We start from the raw sequence: 20,347 nt of genomic DNA, 5'->3' as shown, positions 1-20,347 counted from the left end.
CTGTATTAGAGAAGCTCCGCTATCTTCTTAAGAAGAGATAGAGAACAGCAAATCATTTAATCAGCATTAAAATCTTTTTTCAGTTCTGTATCCATTCTCCTTTCCTCAGTTACCCTCCTAAAGTTTTCCTTGCTAACTCTTCTCCATTAGAATCATAGAATTATTAAGGTTAGAAAAGACCTCTAAGATCATAATTAGTTTATTTACAATCAGGCCCACAGTTTCTAGCTTTCCCTTTCTCACTCTTGCCATTTGATCAGCAGTCCAAGGACCTTTTCACTGTTTTTTCTGCCTGGCAAGCGCTGCCAGAGCCAAGAGAAGGAAAGGCACAAAGATTAGGACAGGAACTTGAGATCTGGGAACTTCAGTTCAATTCCTCTCACCATATTTTTCTACCTCAACTTTAAGCACATCTCTTGCTTAACACTTTACTGATTCAAAGCAAGGAGTACAAATGATCGAAGTCGAGAGGGAGCTAGCTTGTCTAGGAGCAGGGAAGGGAGAAAATGAGAGATGTTTACATGTTATCACATTTGATCGTATTTTTCTGTTGCTACTGGAAGATGAAAAGCAATACATTCCTGTTTTGTAATGAATAATCAAAGCCAGGTTGGTTAGAATTTCTTTTCAGCTAACTCCTGAAGCAACAGCACTGTGGGTTTTTAATGACCCAGAGAAGAGGACAATGACCGCAAATGTGGGTTGGGAGTACAGCCCCATTGTCTTCTTTTATTTATTTCAGCCTCCTTAAACTCTTGATTTTGTTGTTTTTTTTTTTTTAAGAAGCCTTTATTCTCTGTCTTTCAACAGATAGTTCTGTGGTACGGTTATAAATAACTTTACAGGCTGTTTTTACCTATACACACACACACACACACTACATTCTGCAAAGTGAATGGCAACACTGAAATCAAGAACCATGCTTCTCCAACTCTAAACAAAGGCTCTGCTACTTCTCGGCAGCACTAGGATTTGACCTGAGGGTCCTCTGGACCAGAGACTACAAAAGATTAACATTTCAGTCTGCTGAGCCCACCAGTGCGGTCTTGCCTTATCTCATAAGCTCTGCCAGAGGAATGAATTACCCTAGTTCATTAAGACTCGTTTTGAATTGTGGTGAGAGGTCACCACATAAGTCACCTCCAGTCTATTTTGCGAATAATATGGATTATGATAAAAGCCGCCTGGGAGGTTGAAGCCCAAGGATTTTGTTTTCTTTATTCTTCAAGGTGGGTAGAATGCAGGGTGGGGAAACCCTGATCTGGACATTTCCTAACACTGCATAGTAGACTACAGAAAAGTCCTTTTTGTTCTAGGTTTTTTTTTTTTCTTTTAACCCATGAATGGGTGACCTCTTGATCTCTCTGACCCCTTTATTTTTGCCGTGAAAGAACTAAAACTATCTGTGCCCATACAAAATCTTCTTTCGCCTCAGTTTTCTCATGATTAAATTCCCTGCTGTGTTTTTGTTTAAGTGCTCTGATGCTGCCCTTTGGAATTGGGCAGATGTTTGACTCTTTGAAATGGCTGCTTTTTTTTTTTTGCCTTTTTTTTTTTTTTTAATTTAGCAGTGGTCTACAGTTAAACCATGTACATCCACATCACGACTAAACGAGAAATGTTTCTACAGTGGCACTCATGTCTCGCATCCTAGAAGTACTTTGCAAGTGATACACTGGGATACAGTAAATGGTAATGTGCATCAAACCATACTTTGGTGCACAAGCTGCTGTACATAATAAAACAAAGACTGTCTCTGTGTTGGGTGGAAGGCTGGGAATATATGAATTACAGCTGCAGTCCTCTTCAAACCTAACCATGTCAAACATAGGTAATGGAGGGTAAGGCTGGAGGCAGATGGCATATGATCTACTTTAATAACTTGCATAAAAATGAGTGGAAGCCAGTCACTGGGGGAAATATGTGAATATAATGTTAAAGAAAATAGATGTGCTTCAGATATTATGTTAGATCTGTATGTGCCTAATCCCACTGGCTCTGAGGGAGCTATGTTAATTCATTACTGGTGAAATCATTCTATTTAGGAGAGGAAAGGTAAGCTTGGATAATGTTTAGACATGGTATTGGAAACACAGTTTTATCAGGGTTGAACTAAATCCAGATTCATTTTCACCTGACCCTTTTTAGGCCTCTGTAGACTGTGGTTATTAAAGATGAGCATTCATATAACATTAGTAACTCATTGAGATTAAGGCATCATTTTGCTACTTACTATACAAATAAACTGAATTTCCTCCCAAAGGAAAGATAGGCTTAAGATTTACCAAAAAAATCAGTAATATACTGGCCAAGCTAAGTGATTCAATGCTCAAGCTTTGCAATGCTGGACTTAGATTTGTTCTGAAAAAGATGTGGCGAAACTTCCCACATTCCTCACAGAAGTGAACCAAGTCCTGTAACATCTCTCTTTTGGCTGCATTTCAGAGGTGCTCTGCATCACACTATGGAACCCAGATTCTTAGTTCAGCTCCTGGCAGGATTTAGGAGTCCCAGATTGTATGCTTCTCTGCTCCACCACTCTCACTCACGTGAGCAATCCAAGTCCATATAACTTTAGGTAATGCCTATTACCCAATTTATTTTCAGTTCTATGCACTCAAATACAAGGCAAATAAACCTGAAAGAAATAACATACAATCTATTAAATAGACTTGTACTGGCAACCAGCTCATGCTAAAGGCCACCCCCCTTGGGGACAGTCTGGTTTAATTATCTACTTGAAAACATGTCTAAGGTTTCCAGCACAATTTTTTCAACCTTTACTTGAAAAACAAATTCCACCAAAGGACTGATCTTGTTCTGATCCCTCAGGAGGGTGCTTAGGATATGTTTCAAAATGTAAATATAATCCAGATATTTTAACCAAGAAAAAGGAGATTTCATATATATATATATATATATATATATATATAAAAACTTCCAGTATTTGAATGACTTGTATTCAGTCTTGTCTTTCCATGGGATACTATTACTGGCAATATTGAGTGCAGACAAAGTGAAGTACAAGGAGGTTTCAGATCTCCACAGGCAAGGCATGGACAGCTCCTGTTCACCACCTACTTAGAAAACAATGTTAGTGAAATATGGTTGGGAGTGAATTATACAAATTTGTAATCTTCTTCTTCCTCCTCATACTTTTCAAGAAGAGAGATCATCATCCTTTCCCTAGCCTTGGTTTACAGAAGAATGGATATAAGGGAGAGAAAGAGAGAGGGAGGGAGACTTAAAATGTGTCAGCTTTATCCTGGGAATGGCAGCACTGAAGTAAATTATTGCCTAGCAGTGAATTACCATTTTTGTGAGATCTTAAAAACCAACAGCTGTGAAATTGACTTCTAACCGATTTTAATTGAGATGGTCCAAAACTTAAAATATCAGAAATAAAAAGTCTGGATGCTGTATAGGGTCTGGCTGAGATGGAGTTCATTTTCCTCATAGCAGCCCTCGTATTGCTGTGTAGTGGTAGCTGGAAGGCTGTCAACAACACATCAGTGCTTTGGCTGAGCACTGCCACAGCATGAAGGCTGTCTCCACAACATTCCCTCTTCACCAGCAGGCTAGGGGGACAGCCAGGACAGCTGACCCAAATATTCCATTCCCTATGATGTCTGCCCAGTGATAAAAGGTAGGAAAAAAGAGAGGGAAGTGGGGATTTGTTATTACATTTGTCTTCTGGAGTGCCCCCTATGGGTACTGAAGCCTTGCTTCCTAGGAAGGAGCTGGACATTGCCTGCTGGTGGGAAGTAGGGAATAAATCTATTGTTTTCCTTTCCTTCAACGTGCAATCTTTGCTTTTGCTTTATTAAACTGACTTTGTCTTGACCCATGAGGTGTTGGTTTTCTTTTTTTTTTTCTCCATCTTATTTTCTCCTTCTTCATCCTATTGAAGTGATAGAGTGTCTTGGTGGGCACCTGGCATCTAGCCAAGGTCAACCCACCACAGATGCTTATTCCTCTAGCTGCTGTGTGAATTTCTTTATAGCATTCACTGCATGCCTGTTTCTTCCAGATAGGCAGGGGACGTGTAGTTTGTCATGAAGTAGTATTTCAGCCATCCTTCGACTGTGCTGAAGTTCAGACATAAATTCTGGCCACATTATATAAAGTGTTCTATCAAGATTTTTCTTTTCATCTGAATTCTGCATTGTTTACGTAATTTTTTTAAATTGTCTTATTTGGAAGTGTCATATCCCAAAAAGAAATTGCTGAAATACCTGGCTATTCAAAAGTTTTTAAAAAGGTCACATAACATACAGAGTTTACATTGTCACCTTCCAGATATTCAAGATAGAAATTAAATCAATCCCTCAATTACTGAATCATAGAAAGGTTTAGGTTGGAAAGGACTTCTAAAGCTCATCTAGTCACGATCAGATAAATCTTTCACTAGATCAGGTTACTTGAAACCTTGTCCAAGTAAGTATTTTGATTGGGACTAAATTAACGAGGCAGAGATTATAAAAATATAGTTATCTTTATTTTCCCCCAAACCCCACCCCAAAATGATGCATAAAACTGATTAAGTCTTATTTACAGGTTCTATTCGGTCGCAAATTCTACAGGGATGCTTATGGGCAACTTTAATACAATTTAGAGACTTCAGAAAATGGAAAAGGCTAAGCCACAAAATAGCTTTACCCCACTTATAAAATCAGAGGCAAGGACCCTAGGGAAAGCCTGTGAGTTGGATTTTACTCACAAGGACGGAGTAGGAATTTGGAGATGGTCCCTGGAAATCTCCTCGCGGCAGCCTCCAGAACTGCAAGCTTTATAATCCAATTTGTGAATCCAAAGGAAAAGGGGACCCACCAAAGTTAAAGTGTCCTTAGAAACGGCGCCTACGAGGCAAATCTCATGGAGCAGCACTGTCCTAGCATCGCAAGAGAGTCCGCACTGCTGGCGTGTTTCCAGCCGCAGTTTACGGCAGACAGGGAGCAGGACCCCAGGGTAGGCAGGTCCAGGTGCTGCAGGCTAATGTCTCCGTGAATCTAGTGATTCCCAGCATGAATCCTAGGAAACCAAGTCCAGAGCGAGTCCGAGACCGCTTTCTGGTCACTCTCTGTAAGATTTCACTAGACAATGTGTCCAGTGCCAATAAATACTGGGCTAGAAGAATCCAGCCAAACACAACTCCAGATCCCAGCTGGTGAATACATACGCGAATACACATGAAGGACTTCAGCTCCCAGTACGAAGAACGTCTCCTGTTTTATCTTTGCCCACTCAAGCCCCCAGAGGAAGGGGAAGGCAGTTTTGTGCCTTTGTCTTCCCCATTCAAACCTCCACGGATGGAGGAGGGAAAGGGGACGTTTGGAGCACCCTGCAAGACCAAGCTATCCTTGAACACTTCCAGGGATGAGACATCCACAGCTTTTGTCAGTAAGAAACACTTCTCCAAGGTTTCATGACTGTCATCATCAAAAATTGCTTTTAATTTAAACCTGCCCCTTTCCACGTTAAAACCATTGCCCCCTGTCCTGTCGCTACAGTCTCTGGTAAAAGGTGTCTTTGGCTTTCTTATAGGCCCGCTTTAAGTGTTGAAAGGCTTCAGTAATGTCTGCCCAAAACCCTCTCCTCTCCGGGCTTAACACTCCAGCTCTCTCAGCATTCCTTCGTAAGAGAATTCTTCCATTCCTCTGATGATTTCTGTGGCCCTCCTCTGCACTCTAACGTGTTCATATATTTCATATACTGGAGACTCCAGAGCTTTAAGGATGAAAAATCAAAAACTAGCCAACCTCCCCAAAAAAACTCCAACAAGCTTATTTTGTCTGAAAAAAAAATGACCAAGATTCTATGAAGAACATGAGTGATCATGAACTATGACAGATAACTATGACCTTGAAAAGCCTTGGAGGTGTCCTTGGAAGTGGCCTTGGGCCATGCTGGACACTTGGGCTCCAATAGGTGATGTGATCCCTACAGGAGTGCTGCCTAACAGTAACTGTTCATCTAACTTGAGTGCATCACGTGTGTGAGCTGTAGCTAAAGCTATAGTCCAAGGCTAGTTGTTAAATGTTTTCTTTCAGGCAATTTATGACTCCTTGTACTTTCTGTGTAGGTATGCATTTATTGTACAAAGTGCTGATGTGTAAAGAGCAGGACCCATTTCATTTTGGTAAACTCTCAGGATTTTGCTGTTTACCTCTTCCATACTCATAGTTGCTCAGTCACCTTTCAAGTGAAAAAAACCCATTTATTTACTGTGGTGGTGACAGAACACTGGAACAGGCTGCCCAGTCAGATTGTGGAGTCTCCTTCTCTGCAGACTTTCAAAACCCATCTGGATGTGTTCCTGTGCAACCTGCCCTAGGGGAACTAGATTATCTCCAGAGGTCCCTTACAACCCCTGCTATTCTGTGATTCTGTGACAAGAATTGCTAGGTCAGGTTCAACCCACATTACCCCACATCTTGGTATATAGGCCATTACCAAATGCTTCTTTGGAAATTCCAGCATTATTATTGTAGATGATTATAGATTAACTTCCATATAAGGAGAATTATTTTCAAACATGAGGCTGTTAAAGGATGTATTATCTTCACTAGCATCCCAAGTTAAGGTGGGGGGGGTTTGGTGACAAATATTGTGAATATAAAACCAGATTTTTTTTATGAAACCTGTAAAAATTGAAAGCAGATACTTAATTTTAGCATAGTTGTTAGGACATCTGCATAGTAGTTATAGTGGTTATCAAGTTCAAAGATGAAACAAAAATAATCAAATCAGGGCAGGATGTTTCCCAGATTAATGACACAGTATGTTGTCTTTAATAAAGAATTATGATTCATTGTTTAGTATTTATTGTGATTTATTTCTTTAGTATTGTCTCTTCAGAAGTGTTAACTTTGAAAATCAAATTTTTCTGAAATTCTAAGTTGTTTTATTTTTTGTTTCCAGATTTTTTTTTTTCATTTTGTTGGTTTGCTTGCTTGTTTTTTGGTTTGGTTTGCTTTGGTTTGCTTTGGGGATTTTTTTTGTTAACACCAGAAAAAAAAAAAGACTTCACTAACTCAGTACACAAAGTACACAAAGTTGATAGTGCAGAGAGACACCTGGATTGCATTGTTCAGGAATTAGTAAATTGAACTGAAATTTGAATGTTGTCCTCCATGGGGTTGTAAGCTTCCATGCAAGCACTTAGGTTTGTCGTTGCACTCAAACTGAGTTGGCCATTCTTTCTAGGAAAACAGCTCCCCTGAGGTCCCAGAAAGCTACTGCTGCTCTCCATGAGACACTTTCTGTTTTGGTTTCATAACCAGAACAAATGACGAGAGAGTAATAGAACACAGATGGCAATTCAGAAACTACAAGTAATCTATTAATCTTCAGGGGCTAATATCACAAAGCAAGGAGTGTAACACTACTCCCAATTTAATTGAAAATTCTCTGCATAAAGGACAATTAATGAGAAATGAACAATTTGGTGTTTCAGAAGAGATGAAATGGTGGAACCTCAGGGTATATCAAAGATTTAAGCGTTGGATTTGACTCTCTCCTGTGACAGGTGGGGAATTACTTAGTCATACATATGTGTGCAGTGTCTTATACTCTGTGGTGCTGTTCTGCAAAACAGGCCTAACTTTGCCCACTTGCAGTCTTTTTTTTTCCCCCCCAGTATACACTGATGTCAGTGAGAAAACAACAAGGTTGTTAAAAACATTGGAACTGATGTCGTGAAGTAAGTTGGGGGTTGCAACTTGATTACCAGAGCTAAAAATATCAGTGCTGCTGTTTTACAACGCACCAGGTTTAATGGGCTCCATCTCATACCAAAAAAAAGGTGTATTTGACCTCATTTATAAAGGTATCATGGAAGAAATAGTACACAGAAATGATCATCTGGGAAAGGATTTTCCTTTGTGGTTTTGTTTGTTTGTTTTAGGGGGATGGGTTTGGTGTGCTCTTTTTGGTTTTGGTGCTTTTGGGGGGTTTTGGGGTTGGTTGGTTGTTTTCTTTTAAAAGTGATTAGAGTATAGGCTTGGGTATAGGACTTCCAGAGATTTCATCTCTCTCCCTCTCAACTACTGTACTTATTCTCAACATGTGTAACAACAGGATGGGTCTTGCAGGAGCTACTTCTACCAGAACAGGGTGGTGTGGAGATTCGTTATTTAGTTTTGTTATCTGTTATGAGCTTGGCACACTTCATAATTTTAAATGTCAATACAATGACCAGTTTTGGACAAGCTTTGGCCCTTTTTATCTTTGGCAAAAATGATGCCCTTGATTCCTTGTAATCAGGACAAAATGCATTGGCCTGGAGACTTTACAGAAATAAACAATTTTGTTGAGCATAACTCTTTCTTGCTAGCACTTTTTTTCAAGGACAGCACAAGCTTTTATGAAAACTAAAGGCAATTTCCATTCATTTCTTTCTGGTTTTCTGTTCCAAAGGAGGTCAAGCAATCTGTTTGGCCATCAGATGTTCTCACTTGAGATTTTTGTGATTCAAAATGAGGAAAGATGAAATGCTGTGAGTGCAGATTATTTTGAATAATGTTTGTTTGGCAGTACTGGCTCCTCTTTGTTCTTTACATAGAGATTTTTTCTTGGAAAAAAAAAAAAGCAACTGAATAAAATAACCCTTAAGGAACAATAAAAAGTGTTTAGATTGTTGTAAGGTGTGTTTTATTGATTGTGTTGCCTGTTTTCTACAAGTTTTGGAGAGGCACTTGTATTTCAGCACTCCACTTGTATTGCTCTGGCCTCAGTTTGCTATCGCAGACCTATGTATTTGTAAGTATGCATGGGAGGAATTTCATTAAATTCTGATAAGCTGGAAGATGAGTTTGAGGGAGAGTGAGCATTATCAGAATGAGGGGAATGCAGAAATGGGGGAAATGTTTTTCAGTTTGGGAAAAATGTGTTGCTTATTATCTCCCTGCAAACCTGCAGTTGCACAGCAATCAAGGCAGTGTGCAGTTTTTGACTGCCTTGTAATATCTTCAGAAGCACCTGTAATGGCACAGGGAGAATGCTGCTTTAGGTAAATGTCTCAGGCATGCTGTGCCTGAGCTATTTCATTGCTTCATCTTAACACACATGCACGTAGATGACCTGGGAATTGTGACATCGTAATAAATAAAGACATAAAAAAAAAAAAAAAGCATTTGGCAGGATTCATCTGCATGTTCAATGACATGAATTTTAGTGTCTTGTGAATTGAATTGTGAGATAGATTGCAAGGCTCCCTTTAAACTTGATCTACTCAATGTAGGCAATGTAGTTAGGATAGCTGTTTATCTGACCCTGAGGTAGACACCTGCATCTCACCAGCCAAATGGCTTTCTAAACTCCACTGACTGTGCTGATTAGGTCTCCTCTGACTGTAATTGAAGTGTAGACAGACACCTGCCTCTTGTGTAGAGGTCTAATTTCAGGTGTCTGAATCTGGACTTTAGATCACCTTTGCTCTAACAGAGCTGAAACAACAAAACCCACACATTTCAGAAGAAAATAAAATGATTCATTCTTTATGATGGTCCCCCCTAGTTTCATGTGACTCTACCTTGTGATCAGTGTACTACTCAAATCATAAAGATCAATGATTTTTACTACTATTCTAATTGCTAGTTTATCTGAAAATTACCCTTTGATGATGTTAAACTTTTCTTCCTGCTTTTGCTCACATTCAGATTACCTGAAATTACCAGGCTTTTCTACAGCATTAGCTGATTTAGCAATAGGATTAGTGTTGGCTGGGAACTAGGCCAGCAATTAGCAGCTAAAATATGCAATCAAACTTTGAACATTTCTGGTGATTGCCATTGTTAGCTCTTCCAGTGGTGGGTTTACAACAAAGCCAACTTTTAATTTTTATTTGCATGTGTGCGTGTATGTGTGCCCCCAACCAAGAAGGGCATTGAATTGTTGGAGCAGGTCCAGAGGAGGGCCACAAAGATGATCAGAGGGCTGGAAGACTGGGTTCTGTGGGGACACTGAGAGAGTTGGGGCTCTTCAGTCTGGAGAAGGGAAGGCAAATAGTGATAGGTCAAGGGGTAATGACTTTAAATTGAAAATGAGTAGATTTAGACTGGATAGTAGAAAGAAATTCTTTACAGTGAGGATGATGAGACAGTGGGAGAGGTTGCCCAGGCTGGACAGGGCCTTGAGCAGCCTATTCTAGTGGATAGTGTCCCTGCCCATGGTGGGGGGAGGGAGGGGGCGAGGCATGAGTTGGAACAAGATGATCTGTGAGGTCCTTTTCAACCCAAACCATTATATGGCTCTACGCTTTTGCTTCATTTGTTTGTGGTTTTTAGTGTGTAGTTGTGCGTGTGCATATGTGTCTTCTTCATTATCCAGGTCTTTGCATATCAGAGATAATAGATTGTGAAACATGCTTAGAACCATTAGGCTCTTTAATGGCATCAAGTTCCGCAAGTGCAGGTTTAAGTTAGACATTAGGAAAAGCTTCAATACCTGAAGGGTTATCAAAGACTTAGAGAGGCTAGGGAAGTGGTTGAAACATCATCCCTGGAGGTGTTTAAAAGCTCTCCAGATATGGTGCTCAAGAATATGGTGTACTAGTGGCCCCAATAGAGTCAGATAATAGTTGGACTTGGACTTGGTGATTTTAAAAGTCTTTTCCAACCACAGCGATTCTTTGATTCTCTTTCTCCTACACTTTTTACTTGTGGTCTCAAACCCTACCTACAACCGATTACATTAAGCAAGAAATGTTACTGTCTGTGGCTTCTGCAGTGCATCTGTTCACTACACCATTAATCCCAGATTTGCACGGGAAGACAATTGACATTTTTCTTATGGTAGGATAGAGTTACTAAAAGACAAGAATCACAAAAGCTGTATAGATAACAGAATATAAAAAACTGTTACTTTTAAGCCAGCATAGGGTTGTTATTTGCCTTTCTTGCTTGACAGCTGCCATCAAGAACTGCCTAAAACATGGCTGCTAATACAGACTGTATATTGTTTTACAAAGAAAAAAAAAAATCCTGCTTGTTCCACACCCTTCTGCATGCCTCTGCACAGATCAGAGGATTTCTTGTTATAGTGGGAAGAATATGCCAGTCAACAAAATAACATCTACTGGGTTGACCCAGGCTCATTCCAATAATGTCTTTCCCAGATTGTCTTCACCTTAGTTATCCTGAACCACCTTAAAACATGATGGCACTTTTCAGACAGGTATGTGACTAGCTGATAAAAAGTTTGGTGTTGCCATGTTGGACTAATTAACTAAAACTTGGATGGTTTCAACTAGTACATCTCTGCCACTCCAATGCAGTGCAACAAATTTAGGGGAATGGCACAGAAGGCTTTCAATGACAGATATCGAGCTCCTTCAGCTCTGGCAGGCAAGCAGATATATGTTCATGCAGCCAATATCTGAACAATTTCAAGTGCAAAATGGGAGTTTGCATTGCAGAAGCCTGAAAAAAAGCTTTATCTTCTTAACATGATTGCTTGTTTTCAACTAACTGAGCAGTTGGATGGAGACAGGAAATTTCTAAGGGCCAGTGTGGAAAGAGAAGTGAGCAGTCTATTTTAAGAACTAGTCCATAGAATATGTCCCTTCCTCAAGTATACAGACTTTTTTCTGAGTTATATGTATTAGATAGTCATTTATTTGATACTAATATTAACAAATGTGACTTGTGTCCTTATAAAGGGGATGGAAATGCTCAGATAAGCTGCATGATGCTGTGGGTTGAGGTTTGTTATAGTCTGTGGATGTCTGTATAGGATGCTGTTGGGCTGCCAGCGTAGCTCGCAGCAGGATCCAGGTTATTTGCATGCACTACTTAAAGAAGTTGAGCCTGTTAGCTCCAAGTGAGCTCTCATTACCTCAAATGGATTCTTAGTCATCAAGAACCTTCCCCTTTTAGGAATCATAACATATAAAAGTTAACCAAATGCTCACAGCTGATGCACTCTTGGCTGTGAATCCTGGTGTATAAAGCTTTTAGCTGTAACCTGATTCACATCTGCTCTCAGCACTTAAGCTGATGAAAAGTGACAAGCCTGAACCACTGCCACTGACCCAGCCTCTTTTTGTTAAGCAAATGGCAAAAAAAATCATACTAATTATTGATAACAATCTGCAATTTCCAAACTCTTTGCAGCATTATGCAGACCATTTTCTGCGCAATTCTACACACAAAGTAGTGGCTCCAAGAGTCACAATCCAGTTAGTCAATGAAAAAACACGAGTTATTATGTGGATATATGCCAGTTCACAGAAAGTCATACTTGTTCTCTCCTGGCAGCCCAAAGAAGCCAAAAATTAGCCCTAGCCTTCTCAGGCTTGAAATGGAACTTGAGCATCTTCCCTATGAAGAGAGACTGAGATCCCTGGCACTATTTAGTCTTGAGAAGACTGAGAGGGGATCTGATCAATGTGTATAAATATCTGAGGGGTGGGTGTCAAGTGAAGGGGGCCAGGCTCTTTTTTGTGATGTACAGCAATAGGACAAGGAACAATGGGTTCAAACTTGAACATAGAAGATTTCACCTCAACATGAGGAGAAACTTCTTTCCGGTGAGGATGACGGAGCACTGGAACAGTCTGCCCAGGGAGGTTGTGGAGTCTCCTCTGGAGACTTTCAAAACCCTCCTGGATGCATTCCTATGCGAACTACCCTAAGTGATCCTGCTTTAGCAGGGGGGTTGGACTCAATAATCTCTGGAGGTCCCTTCCAACCTCTAATATACTGTGATACTGTGATATTGTGATCTATATGTTTTACTATCAGATGTTTAAGAAAGTTTTGATTACTTGAAATATGCACATGAACAGCCTTCCAACTGCATGGATAAAAATCCTTCAATGAAATCCATGCTGGATGTGCCCATTGGATGTGCTGTAGTGTAGCAGGTCATTTAAACCTCACAGCAAGAGGACAAATACAAAAGTTTTCACCTGGACTGTGAATCTACAAGATTTGTTTTCCTTTTCTCTTCTTGGTTTTTCTTTAGTATCCCTGGATTTTGGAAAGAATTCTTATTTTTCTTTTCCAAAGGGATGAGTACCCATCATTGCACATTATCATATACCTCCTGGTGTTCTCTGTGTGTAGAAGAGACAAATGACTCCTCCTTTACTGCGATTTGGGAAGCATAAAGCTGCTCTGGTTCGACTCACAGTTGGGGAAGGCTGTAATTCTCTTGCATTATGGTATGTTTTGGGCTGACATGTGCTTCTGGAGCCTGCATTTCCAAGCCAAGCAGACTCTGTGTCATTGCGTAGCACGGGGCCAAACCCATACTAATAGGCTCAGTATCAGTGAGGTTTATTAGCTCAGAGCTGTAACCATGCCAACACAATCACACATTTTGACCTGGAGCTGAGCTGAGTGTTGTAGACATGGTGGTATCATATCTCCTCAGAAGATATCACCCAGACCTATAAATACTGTGGAAGTTAGTGACTGAAAGGTGAAAAGGGAAAAAAGGGTCCCCTTCATCCTCATTCCCCAATGTATACATATTTACAAAAAAAAAAAAACCCAAAAAAACAACACCCCCCCCAAAAAAGTAAAAACAAAAACAAAAACAACCCACAAACAAAATATGTCACTGAAGAATACCAAGGAGGAACTTGCAAAGCTGATCTCTTTAAACTATTTGACTCAGAAAGTGAAAAGCACAAGATGCTTCAAGGGAAACCCAAACCAGTCAGCTGGTATGTCTTACACAGCCACATTTGCTGTCACTGTCAGTTCTAATACAGACAGATTATGCTACTGGGCCGTGAAAACATGGACTGAGTTCAGCTGAACTGATTAAAAATCCAGATTGACAGCAAAGATTTTTAAGACATTGCAGATATCTGAAGATCTAGTTCATGTTTTTTAGATGGTGGTGTTTTTGTCAGCAACCCAATTGTTGCCAACAATTTCACAGAATTGTTGGGGTTGGAAGGAACCTCTGGAGATTACCTCCCCCTGTTAAAGCAGAGCAGATTTCAAAGGATCACATCCACGTGGATTTTGAAAGCATCCACAGAAGGAGACTCCACAGCCTCTCTGGGCAGCCTGGTCCAGTGCTTCATCACCCTCAAAGGAAAGAAATTTATATTTATGTTTAATTGAAACATCCTGTGTTCTAATCTGTGCCTCTTGTTGCTTGTCATTGGGCACCAGTGCAAAGAGCCCTACACTTGCTCTTGTTGGACTTCATGAGGTTCAGCTCTGACCAACTCTCAAGCCCATCCTGGTCTTGCTGAATGGCAGCAAAATTAGTCCATTGCAGATATTCTCAATTCCTGCAGCAGTGGGCTCCACCAGGAATTCAAGGCTCCTGGGTCCAAATGATATTTGAGATCAGTACTGGAAATTAGTCCGATGCTTCTTGCTTGGTTGTTAGGTCATATAGGAAGACTAGGAATGTTGTTTATGGAGACTGTTGCATATCTTTAGCACTGACAAGGGAGTGTTTACCTACTGCCATGTGAGTGTGCACACAGCTCTCTGCACTGCTGCTGCAAGCACAGACAGCAAACAAATAAAAACGAAGGGGTAAAAGCAAAGGAAATCTTTGTAAACCTGCTTGGATGGCATAGCTGTGACATTCTCTGTGATTAAAAGACAGAAAGGCAGGCTTCTCTAAGAAAGACACTAACTTTCTATTCTTTTTCAATGTATCCTGAGCAGTTGAGTCTACTGACAAGGCACATATTTTGGATAAACCATTTCATCATCAGAATTTTGATGGCTTCCTCCCCTAATAGCCCTAATATTTCCATTTCTTAAATACATCCCCATTCTCCGGGTGCTTTGTATCATTTTAAATAGCTCCCTTGTCACAGAGATGCTGACATCTCCCAAAGAATGTCTGTTCTTTTAGACACCTTCTTTGTCATCATGTAACCATATTCTGTATATTTACCTTCGGAAGTCATTCCTCGTTAGTGAATTCTTGCACATTCCTGTGAATAAAGTGCTATGACAGTGACCACATTTAATGAACCCCTGCTGTTTTGACCTATCTTAGGCTTCATGAGACTTGTGGTTATAAATGCAGAAATAGACTCAGAAGCTGTGCTCCTCATGATCTTCTGTGGCTCATCAGAGCAGGACTGAAAATGGACAATGAAACAAATACAGTCTTGGGAGAAGAGGCTCCCAAGAAGCAGGAAATCTTTGGAGTTTTCATCTCTTTCTCATTCATATGTCAAGGATGAATGAATTCCTGCCATATCTTGAACCAATTATTCACTGATCCAGAAGATAAAGAAGCACAATCAGTAAACTATCATACTCATAGTATGTAAAATGATTATACTTTAATCTTGCATAAGGAGCATTTTCAAGGCAATCCCAACAAGTTTATTATTCCAATTAAAAAAAAAAAAATTACAATTTTCATTGTGATAAGGGTTTTCCAAATAATCCATTTTATTTTGTTATTATTTCTAAAGCTTTTTATGCTGGTGTCTAATAGGCAGTTTTCCATTGTGGTCTGCCCTTCATCCTGTGGTTTTCAGATCTCTGTGACACAAGACCAGCAGTGGAAAAGTTGTGAGTGAAACCGAATTTTTGAAGCAGAAAGGCATGCTGCAGAAAACCAGGGGGAGAGGTGTGCAATGAAAACACATTTCACAAGAAATAATATTACATCAAACCTAAAAATAATATAAAGACCTTTACTTACCTACTGCTGTGACTCAGTTGTTAATGCTGCTACATACATCTCTTACACTCAGACCATATCTAAGGGTCTCAAAGTACTTAATGTGTAAGTAAGGAATAGTAGCCCATTTCGTGTGGGAGAAAAGAGATGATGATAAGGTTAAAAAAAAAAAATGAGTGGAAAGGAATGCACAGCTCATCTCAGCATACAGCTTGTCTTCCAATAATTGAAATATATTTTTGGACCTAGTAAATGTTGTTTGGGAGGGGAAATAAAGTTTCATTCCTTTTCACCAAAAATGTAGAGACTTTATTTTGGTTGGTTGGTTTGGTTTGGTTTTTTGTGTTTAAATATAATTTCATTTATGGTAGGCCAAAGGCTGACTTTGCAATGGTGAATATTCTCATTAGTTTGCACTGCATTGAGATTGAATGCATTTCATCCAGTGGCTCCATTGACCAGGAAAGAGAAGTCTTCAATGTCCACATAAAGGGAAGATACAATCTATCTGACTCTTTACTCTCTTTAAAATAAAAGCACTAAAAAGTGTGAGTTTCATTATAGCTTGTCCACAGGACTTTTAAGTGAGAGATAAAACATTGTCAAATGTGTAAGGCAGTAAAGGATGTCTTCTGGTTGTTTTTATCTGCTTTTGGATAAGTCTTTAGACTCAGTCTTTGGATCAGTTCTATCCAGGTCTGGATTATTAGACTTTTTTTTTTCTCTGAACAACTATGCTGATTGCTTCCACGCACTGCAGCCTGCCTTCTAATTGCTTCCTTTTGCTTCTTTCTCTGTAAATTCTTGACACCCTCTGGCTGAATGAGGCCCATCACTATATGGCAGATGTTATTCTTCTGTAAGTGCAGAATAACTTAAGAATTATTTGGCTTTACTGCATTAGTGACAGACTTTCACCACTGTAGCAAAGTACTGACTGCATGGTAAGCCCCATGACAATATATTGGTAAAAGCTGAAAAATCCAGCAGCAATCCAGCTTTTAGATCTGAGTCAGTAACAGCTGTCTGTCTTCAAACACAATAGCATGGGGCTATATCTTCATATGCATTGCTTTAAGTACCCATGCATACACCTTGATATTTGATTATGATTCATTCTCATGGTAAAAGGAAATAAAACCCCATGAAGGAGAAAATTAAGGTGCTTGGGGTGTATTGCAGAGTGCCAGAGACCTCAGAGGAGACCTATCCATGTGTAATTCAAGGTAGCACTAGAAAACAGAGCTCCAAATAATCCATCTTTGGATGAAAATTGGAACCAGATATCTGGTGGGGTTGTTTGGTTTGGTTTGGTTTGGTTTGCTTTGCTTTGCTTTGCTTTGTTTTGTTTTCACTGGCATTTACACAGTAAGTGCAATACAAGAGAAAGACTAATTTTGAAGTAGGATCATTTGAGAGTGGAAATCTGACATCATGTTCTTCTCAGAGGAATGATTTCAGTGTTGAACATGGTAGCAATTTTATTGCAGGTCAAATCCTATTTAGGATTCTTCAAGTCTTGCAGTTGGGTAATTAGTCAAAGACCTCACTCTTTGTTTAGAAAGGAAAATGTCCTCAGATTTTCTAGTCGCAAAGAACTACCTTGAAAAATGCTCTAATTCTGGAGCAAATTTACACTTCCTTTTTTTTTTTCTTTTTTTGTCCTTTTTAATGAAACCGCTCATGACACATGAAGCCATATGGAAGATTGTGTCATTTAAGAAAAGATGGCATTTGTTTGGCCCATAACTGCAATTACAGAATGTCTTAATGCTACTGGATGGCAACACCACCATGAATGATATCTTCATCTTCTCCTCGGGTTTCCTTACCCTGTGTCCTAGTTTTGAGCCATGAGCTGCCCAGGGCAAAAGAACAGAAAAGAATATTTTCCCCCTTCCCAATAAAATGTTCCACACTGGATTGGAAGTTTAAATGGAAATTCTGTTTACAAATACATGTAAAAGGTATCCAGGTAAAAGAAAAGGAATACGTTCACAAATCAGGCTCAGTCCTTCACCTGGACCTACCAGGCCACAACCTTCCAGAGCCTTCCAGAAACCTCCACCCCACTCAGCCTCAGCAGGACCAAGAGCAGCAAAACTGCCCCCCCCCACACACACCCCAGCCTACAGCAGCCTTCAACAGGCCCATTGGCATAGCTGGTAATTAGCTGCCAGCTAAGGCCAAGAGGAAAACCTCTCCCTCACAAACCACCAAGGTGACAGCCCATGCACCCCGACCACAGAGAAGAGGGAGTTTTGGCTGTATACTCCCTTAAACAGAGATATACAGGAAAATGGAATAGAATAACAGATTACAATATCCTGGGATGGACTGCCCATCCCCCTGGGACTCTCTAGCCTCTGGATTACTTTTCTTTATGGTTATACCAATTAACTCTTGATTCCCCTCAACCTACACCACTCTGACTTGTCTGCTGTCATGTCTCTGTCTGAGAAGAAAACTACAGTATGGCATCATCAGTGGATAACAATGGAGAAATTTCACTTGCAAGACTTCAAACTGGCATGGCAGCCCTGTTTCTTTCCTGGCTATGCAGTAAGTTACTTCACTCTCTCTGGTTTGGTTTCTTCATCTGTAATATGGACTTCTTCCTAAAACGCTTTTGAATTCCACTGATTGCTGGAAAGGCTGAATATAAATTGAAGCTGGCATGTTAGAGAGGGAGGGCCACCACTTTGATGAGGAAAAAAAAAAAAAAGAAGGTAAGCAAGTTTTTAAATGTAGCATTAGAAAAATGGAGTGAGCAACAAGCTAGGAAAGGAGGTTGAAAGCAAAGAAAATGGGTGAATGTGAGAGATTAGTTTAATGTGGGGACATTTAGAGGGTGATAGCTAAGTAACAGAAGAATCTATATTGATCAGGTCTGAGGCTACAGAGGGTACCTCCATGCTGGCAGTTAATAATAAAGGAATCATAGGATCATAAGTCTGGAAGGGACTCAAAAGACCCTAAGGCAGGATCAGCTGTATCTCTGTCATTTCTGGAGTGTGTTTCCATCATTTGTTTTGAATATTTCCTTTGATGGAGACTTCACAGCCTCCCTAAGCTGCATATTCTCCTGGCCTCAGTGGATATGAAGGAGAAAATTTTCTTTTCCTCTTTGTGACCGCCTTGAATGCATTTCACCACAGTTACAATGTAGTCACTTCTTCTGGCAATTTTCTGAGTCCTTCCTCAAAATGTTATCTTCTGGAGTCTTTCCAGGTGATCCACACTTTCTTTTAACTAGAGAGCTCAAAAATGAGCATGGTTACTTTTTTTCTAAATCCTGCTCCCATGTTGAGATTAGTCTGACATCCTTTTTACTTCTATATCAGAAGATGGTACTTTGGGGTCATTTTTTTAAGAGGACATCTTGAATTTATCAACATTTTCCTTAACTGGGCCCAGATTCTCATATGTTCTGCTGTTTGGATAGAAACCACAACCATAGAGCTCAATCCACCAGCAGGGTCCCAGGATGATCTTCTCCAGTGCAAGCATTACTTAATCACAGTGCAATGTATAATGTATACCAAGGCTACTGGAAGTAGTCATGTAGGCAGAAAATGAATGTCACATAGGACCAAAGGAATTTAAACCTCCTGATGCCCTGCATAATGACATATAGTAGGTCAGGGAGCAGAGTCAACATGTATAATACTTAAGGATGAACTTCTAGGGAAAAAAAAAATCTGTCCTTTTTTGGGCTTTAGTCTTTTTTTATGGTTTGTTTTTCATTCATTTGGGGCTTTGTAGGCACTTGACAAGGAAAGAAGTGCAGAAAAATGTTATGGTACTTTCTACTATTTTGATGCTTATGCAGGACTGCACAGAACACTTAAGAAAAGGTTTGTCTAGAAGAAACCAATTCATTCATCCTGCTCATACATCCATTTATTTGTCTAGCCACTGAATTGCAATGTTTAAAGTCCTCAATACAAACCAAGCACCAACCACAACAGCACCTACTACAAAACAATCTCACCTGCACTCACTGTGAGTAAAGTACTTTGTGCTTCATGCTTGCAGGCTCTAACCACACAGGACCAGTAAAAGAGCTCTTTCTGTCCGACATGAATTAGAAAGCTCAGTTAAAAATTCATAGGAAGATTACATAAAACCATATGCTGCCTTTATTTTTCCCCTTTTGCATTAAAAATGTACAGCTGCTCTGCATTAGACATTCCATTAGCCTGTGAGTCTCACAATCTGGACTTTGTAGTTAACGATGGGGGGAGGACTAACAGAGAGGGGAGAAGAAGGAAAATCAAAGTGTTTCAGGCACAATATTCAAGGCTTCCTTAAAAAAGGCAGCATATAAGGTGGATAGAGAGTTTAAGTGTGGGAGTAGAAGGTACGCTGAGAGAAACTACAGAGACCTGGTTTTGGAATTATTGGTTTGCCCTCAGAAGCTCTGAGTAGCATCAGCAATAATTAAAATGATATAACCTGTTTCCTGTGGTCATTTGGGAAGAAAATAAAAAATCTATATTCCAAATGGACTCAGGAAATGTTTAGACTCCTCTAACAGTGTTAAGTCGCAGAGAGTTTTATGGCCATTCTGTTTCTTCTGCAGGAGACCCTTTAATTTTGTTGGAAGTCTTCAAGGGTCCAGTTTTATTATTAGATAATTGACTGTGTTGGGCAGTTAATTGCCTGGGATTGAGTATGTGGCCACTTAATGTACTGACAAAGTGAATAATTTCAGAATAGTCTT

This window comes from Indicator indicator, chromosome 1 (genome assembly GCF_027791375.1).
Source record: "Indicator indicator isolate 239-I01 chromosome 1, UM_Iind_1.1, whole genome shotgun sequence".
NCBI classification, from domain to species: Eukaryota; Metazoa; Chordata; class Aves; order Piciformes; family Indicatoridae; genus Indicator; species Indicator indicator.
This window is presented reverse-complemented; position numbering follows the sequence as displayed.